Genomic DNA, 7,593 nt, shown 5'->3' with positions numbered 1-7,593 from the left:
AGAAAAATGTTTATAGTTTTTGCAATTGTTTTTGGAAAAACTAGTAAAATCAAACAAAAGAGGACATTTACACTAATCATACTGAATATAAGCGAAATCGATTCGCTTGTTAAGAGAAAATAAGTATTTTATAAGAGTCTATATATTTTTTGAAGTTCGAAAAACCGGCGTAGTTGTACTTTTTATTTATCGTCTAGAAACAAAAAACGTTTATTGTACGAGAAAAGCTCGACCATCAACAATTTTGTCTCACATCGGTTATAAACCATATTTCTGAATTAACTAAAGCTATGTTGGTTCACATTTCCACGCAACCATAATTATCTGTTTCGTTCAGCAAGATAATTCATAACCAATTCTCAACAAGTTTATATACTTTTTAGGTTGTGATTTGAGTTTTAAAGGACGCCTGGCAAACCCATATTAGGTCCAAATTTTATATTAAAAGATTTTGCGAGATGTATTGCTCCTTCTGAGTACAATCTGTACCTAAATAGAGTTACCAGATAAAAATAATATATGGTATCAATATTTTATCAATATACGCATACCGGAAGGAGCAGCAGTAACTTATGTGCCCATGCAAACCCCATCAATTTCGGAAATCCGATGCTATCCAATTGTATCGAATGGCTATGCAGTCCTGGTAGCCGATACATTGCTGTATACACAACCAAACAAACTGGACGCGACTATGGCGTCTGTTGCTAGTCCAATAACAGCCGACCACTTAAGCCTGCGCTATTTTTCAGGTACATACATACATTTTTATGTGTATATAACGCATTTATAAATACATACACATATAAATATGCATAGTGATCGATGGCTTTGTCAGTTGCGCGCATAGCAGCAGTTCAAATATGCTTTACGTCTGCGCTCACGGTCATCGCAGCAATGCATCCTTGGCAAAATAAACAATTTTAATTGAAATTTTTTATTTTATTTATTTATTTATTACACAACCGCGCTACGCTTATAGCATATTGACAACAGCAAAAACAAAAACAAACAAAACTGAAGGTTTTCCACAACTGCGTGCGGCAGTCAATCTGTCACAAACAAACCAAAAATCGGACAACAACACAAGCAAAATGAAGTTAAGAGCGCGCGTCTGAAAGTAACGCGGCGCTTAAGCAGCAGAAGACAAAATGCATGAATCCAAAAGGCTGCATTATTGTCATTGACGTGCCGCGGCCGGCAGCTATCACACATAAACGCGCATATTTAATGGCATTACATGCATTTAAATACCTTGTTATTTTATTATTACACACAAACAACGATGTTATGTATATATGAGTATGCGTATCATTATGGCTGATGTACTTGTATGTGTCTGCTATAAAATACAAGCTCATTTATTAAAATTGCGTATACGCAATGTAAACCGCAACGCATCAGCGCGGCATCTTCACACGCACACGCAAAGAAATTCGTGTCCTCATACACGCATTTACCGCTTCGAACTGCATTTGCTACATATCTCCAGTGCATACTTTGGCGATTTTAATGCAATCAAGCGCAATGCTGAAGAACTTTTGGCGCGTTTAATATGCGCTTGTGTAGGCAGGGATGCGCTGCAGTTGACGGTAATAAATATTTTAATATATTGCAGTTACCGCGTTGCATTGTCAGCACATCAGCGTGATTAAATAAATAATCGAATTTATTTATTTATTGCATTCGGCTTTCTCATTTACTTCAGCGCAAAAGATTTCTCCACCTGATTTACGTTTTTTTCCGAAAGTCGCGATCAATCTGCGGTCGTTGAGGGCCTCAAAAAGTGAACTCCATGTTATATGTGTTCAGCGAATTTAAGGGAATTATGAATGCAGTAATAAACCCCTTAGTAATGGTACAATGTTATTTCTACAAGTTGATACTATTTTTAATAAGTGAGCAGTCTTATAAGAACTTAAGAAAGAATAACTGAGAAAAAAAAAATGATTTAACATACTCTCTTGATATTAAAAATTATTTTTTTTTTTAGGATTTATTTGTTTTTTATTGTACGAAATAAGTAGTTATACTTCTTTGTTCTCTGGTGAGGTTTCTGCTTCTGATAAGAGGAAGCGCACACCAAGTTTCAACAACTTATCTCAAGTTTTAATCAAGTTATAACTCACATGGATGGACGGACAGATGTCTTTCCATCCTCATCATTTATGTATATACATATATATATAATATTTATATATAACCCTATAGCTATTTCGTGTAGTTTTAGGTAAGGTTACTATATTCCCTGATTTGTCGATTTTTTTAAATTATATATATATATTTTTTTTTTTTGAAAAAACTGATCAATTCGGTATAAAATTCCCGCGTGAGTTGAACTCGGTTGAGTTTTGGAACGCACACCATACAATTTCACTATCATACATATGTACAGATATACCGTCGCATGGAAATGCGACTGCATCATATGTCACACAGATGTCTCGACACGAATTTACGAAATTTACTAATATACCACTCACCGCTGTGTTCAAAACTATTATATTTTATGTGCCATATATGCAAGGGTCTGATTTTGACTGAGACCTATTTGGTAATTTTAGTTTAACCGTTAGGTAAAAAAAAAAAATCTACTCTGTAATAACACGTTGCATGGGTATAAAAACATCTTCAAATTAGTAATATGTATGTGTGTACCGGAAAGGCTAAATTTAAAGTATTGAAGCTAATTCCGTTCTCATTCAGCGCTACACCACATAATTTTTAAGAATACTTGTTCATTTAGTATATTTAATATATCACCAATTTTGACCAATTTGAACGGTTTAAATACAGGTAGAAACAGAAATCATTACATCATCACATATTTTCGGCATTCAACTCTAGTACATGCATATATCCGATATTATAGTTAGTCCGTTTTCTTTTTATTATTAGTTGAGATATCTAACCTTTTGACCGCTATATTAGTATAACCGTAAAGTTTAGAAACCTTTTTATTTTTTTGTAAAGGATGGATGAACGAGACTCCCTAATTTTTAAAGAAAAAACACAGAAGCTTTAAATTTAATGGCGATTGTTTACTATCATACGAAAGAACACTTCTTCTAATTTTTTTTTGGAAGGTTGTCTCTTTGAAAGGTTGGCCGTGGCTACGCCTCAGTTGGTCAATCCGTTAAGTCCAATTTTCGATGACTCGTTTAATAATTTTGACGGGTAATTGACGAATGACACACAAGAACTAAATCGAAGCAGGATTGTCCGCATAGACTTTAGACTTATCATATCTCCACAGGATAAAGTCTAACGGTGAATCTCGGTATCTGTTCACCGAGGTGTTCTTTCAATAAATCGAAGATCACGAGTGACAAATCGGTCATATGACAGGCCGAGCTGCTGCGAATGGCGCCGAATCGACTCTCCACGGTTTCAGTAGTCATAGTACATGCGGGATAATGCCAACTCGGTGATTGAGGTTATACTGTGCATGTAACTTTCAATTGATTTCATTCATTTTAGGCAAAAGTAGAAAAATACACTCACTCGACCTCATTCACGTAACGCATATTATCCAATCTATCATTATCAATCTATTGATATTCATATTAAATCGGGTTTATACTTACTTGAGGCCCCGTATATCTAATATTATTTCGCTAGTTGGCGCTATACCTTTTTGGAAAGCCCATTTCACGCGCTAATACGTGTTTGATTGATTGTCGTTTCTTTTAAGTCGTTCGTGAGTTATAGCGTCGCAAAGATGGAGCAAAATAAAGAGAAGATACGGCATATTTTACAGTACTACTACGATAAAGGCAACAATGCATCTCAAGCCGCCAATAAAATTTGTGCAGTTTATGGACCCGATACAGTTTCTATTTCCACCGCACAACGATTATTTCAACGTTTTCGTTCTGGTGTAGAGGTGGTCGAAGATAGGCCACGCTCCAAGAACGCCTGTCGTCGAAAATTGCGATAAAATCACTAAATTGGTCGAAAGAGACCGGCATAGTAGCAGCCTTAGCCGGTCGTGAGCTGGGCATGAGTCATCAAAAAAAATTTTATGAACAATTAAAAATTCGATCAAAAAATACCGCAAGACTTTTTTGATAACCTAATATAAAGGTTTTCGAACTTTCGGGGAACTTTATGCTGCTTTTATCGGTCAGTATTCGATTTATGTCAGTGAAAAGCGTATTTGATTCATAACAGTGTATTTTTATGACTAAAATGAATAAAATTGGGCGAAAACTTGATAATATCAGGATTTTCGAACATCTGCCTGATTTTACTCTATGAGAATGGTAATTGTGTGTAAGGTACCCTAATGAAATCCAGGGAACATTTTTTAGTATGTATCATAATAATAATTAATAGATAAAAATTTTTTACTAACAAACCCTGTGCCGAATACATATATCGGTTAAGGTGGCTGGTTTTGAGACCTGCAAGCTGCAAGTGTATAAATGTTTCTTACTTGTTTCGAATAGCTTATATATCCCTTCTACTGGAAAGCCTTGTGGTATTTTCTCGAAATTTGACATGAATAATTGTCTAAAGCATCACTATAATTTCTGAAAAATATATTTAATTTTTGTAAAGGGTATTCTAACTTTGGTACAACTGAAAATGAAGTATTTTCTTGTTTTGCATTACGTTTTCAACGCATTCGCGTTCCTTTTATAATATATTGCTGTTAATGTTGAAAAGTACGTATTTATATAAAGAAGTATATTTGAGAAAATGGATCAAAAATCACTGTGATCACTGAGCTTTTTGCCTCTTACCAATATAATGCTCCGGTCAAAGCATTGCAATGAGAATGCAGTAGTTTTTTTTTTTTTTTTTTTTTGGGCCTTTTTCATAGTTTAAATGTTTTTTCTTCTGTTTGCCGCATTTTTGATCTTGTTGATAGCATTAACTGCGCCATCGACATTAAAAAGTTACTGAATCACGCATTATGGCTACAAACAAACAATAACAATAACAAAAGTGCCGAAATTACTTCAACAACTTTAACGCTCCATGGATATAAACAGACAGATCAGACTATGTATGTATAATGTGTGGTTCTGTGCACTTGGGCGATTACTTGATTTCTCCACCTCACCTGTCGAACGTCTTATACGCTTCAATTTCGACTTCAACTTTCTTCAGATTCGATCTGTGAATATGTATGAGTGCTTTTTAACTGTGTATGAAGTGTAATTTAAGCGCACAAATACGTTACGTAGGTTTTAATTATAACGAATCATCGGTACAAACATTTTATATGCCGCAATTGATATGCTGCACACTGGGACGAACAGATAAAATGTGTTGTGAAAATAATTTTGTATACAAGTAATAGTCTTTAATATAATTTGAATTTGAAGAAGATAAATATAACTCTGCGATCGATCGTGATTTGTGCGAAAGTGATATGACTCTATTGGCTTTCTTAAAAAAGTGCACCGTACTAATAGGTACATTGAGGATATTTTGCAGTTAGTTTAAATCATTTATTCATTGATGGTTTGGATACCTGTTTTTAAGAAAATCTAGGCACTAATTATGAATGCAGTTGAAAATTGTATTGCTTTTCAGGAGCATGTCTCATATATCAACATAATAACGAAAATTTTACAATAAGACTCTCTAAACCCGTGAAATTTTTATATTACAACTTCCGCTATTTTTTAATATATTTATTTTTTTGATATAAAAGGAGTAAAAATATTCAAAAATTAATTTCGACAAGTATTTATAGTATGTAAGAACCATATATGAAATTAAACGATTTAACTCAATTTTAATATGAGTAACAAATTTATGAGGATTTTACTCGAAACTTCTCCTAAAAAAAAAAATCGGACCCATATTTTTTTTATTTTTCGTAAGAAAATCAACAGTCAACAAGCTATGGAACACGGATACCGATTATTAAAAATAACAAATTGACAAAGTATTATCGCTGAGAACAAAACAGAGCCATTAACAGCCACTACTTGCTCTATGCAAGGTTAATTTTTCGCAATCCTAGGTTTGTTCATGAGGCGTCCATATGGAAAAGCTAACATGGAGAGCAAACCTATTGGGCTAGACTTTATAACTTCCTCATTGAGTAATATTTCTGCGACTACCGAAAAAATACAAGGTGCGTTCCAAAGTAAACAGGGCTTTTAACTTAACACTAGTTTGATAATGGTCGAAATAGGATTTTAGATATACCTACTATCTATGTGACACAATTCTAAACCCAATCAGATCGCAATAAAAATTTCATAATAAAATTTACATGAGTACCTTTGTGCCCAAGCTGGCACTTAACGCTTATCTTTTAACCCGCGTCAAACGCGGTCTAGAAAACAAAAATTATCGCAAATATAGTCTTCAATATACTTTGTATGTACCATTTGTACTTAAGGGGTTAGAATTTTCAAAAAGTTGATTATTTTTACTTTATTTTTGTTGTTTTGTTTATTATTTTAATATAAAGTTTAGTGGGCAGAAAAAGCCTGCCCATATTTTATCGTTCTGCACCACTATCCACTGCAACTCAAAAGGAACTATATAAAATCGATTTACATTGACGACTTGTGTACTTGAGCGCCTGATCGCGCTTCGAACTTTTGCCTTTTTTCTTTTTTTCGACAGCGCCCCTCTTAATATGAGTAGCTGCACATGTTTATATGTAGGTGCATAAGTGTTAAATTGCATGTACACACAGAATCAAGTTTGCTTCATTATTAAATGATGACTGTGTTGAAAACGCTCATTAATGGTGTACTTCAGAAATTAATGCATACCAGCTCGCGCAATTGTTACAGTTTATTTTTCGTTTTTTTCTCAGATTTTCCTCTGTCCCTTTGTTGGATTACTGCTTATCAGTGATGCCTCATGGCTGTATCTCCTCTATTCTACTTCTTCACGCCATCAGTGGATGGAAATATATAAATAATGGCACAATAATAACAAAGTAAGCAGCATAACAATACAACAACAACACCAACAGGTAGGTTCAAACACAAACACAACCACCGACAGTCACTCACAATCGATTCAGTCACTGTCTGTCCACCAGTTGTGGCTTAAACGCCAAGCTTCCCGGGCGTGCAGGTCGCAGTCAGTCAGTCAGTCAAACGCGCTTACTATATTACTGTAAACAGCGCAGCCGTTAATTTCATGATGTGGCAGCCACGAACAGGTTTGCATGCCACTTTACTCCATTGTTTGAACGTGAGTAATTTTATGTACGTATGTGTGTATACAAAACAAATTCTTTTGCAATTAACTTTTTATTGTGTGCCTTGCTGAATTTCTATACACCCGCCGGATCCGCTGGGTAAAGCACATTCGTGCATCCTCCGACTCGCTCACGACTGCTTTGTCTATTTATTTATATAATTTTTCCCCCCCTTTTTGTTTGTGTAATCCATAATTACAAATCATATTTTTCGGTTTGTTATTTTAATTAGAGCAGCTTGAAAATTGTTCATTATCGTGCAATGAGAATAAAATAATTGCAGACATTATCGCCACGCAGGCAAATAAAGGTAAAGGCATGGATGGGTGCGCAGACATATACTTATATAACTATATCTACATACAAAACGATGAGTGTGAAGCCATTGAAATTATTAAAAAATACAT

The sequence above is a fragment of the Bactrocera latifrons genome, unplaced genomic scaffold, assembly GCF_001853355.1.
Source record: "Bactrocera latifrons isolate USDA-ARS-PBARC rearing strain unplaced genomic scaffold, ASM185335v1 scaffold_42, whole genome shotgun sequence".
In the NCBI taxonomy this organism is placed as follows: domain Eukaryota; kingdom Metazoa; phylum Arthropoda; class Insecta; order Diptera; family Tephritidae; genus Bactrocera; species Bactrocera latifrons.
This window is presented reverse-complemented; position numbering follows the sequence as displayed.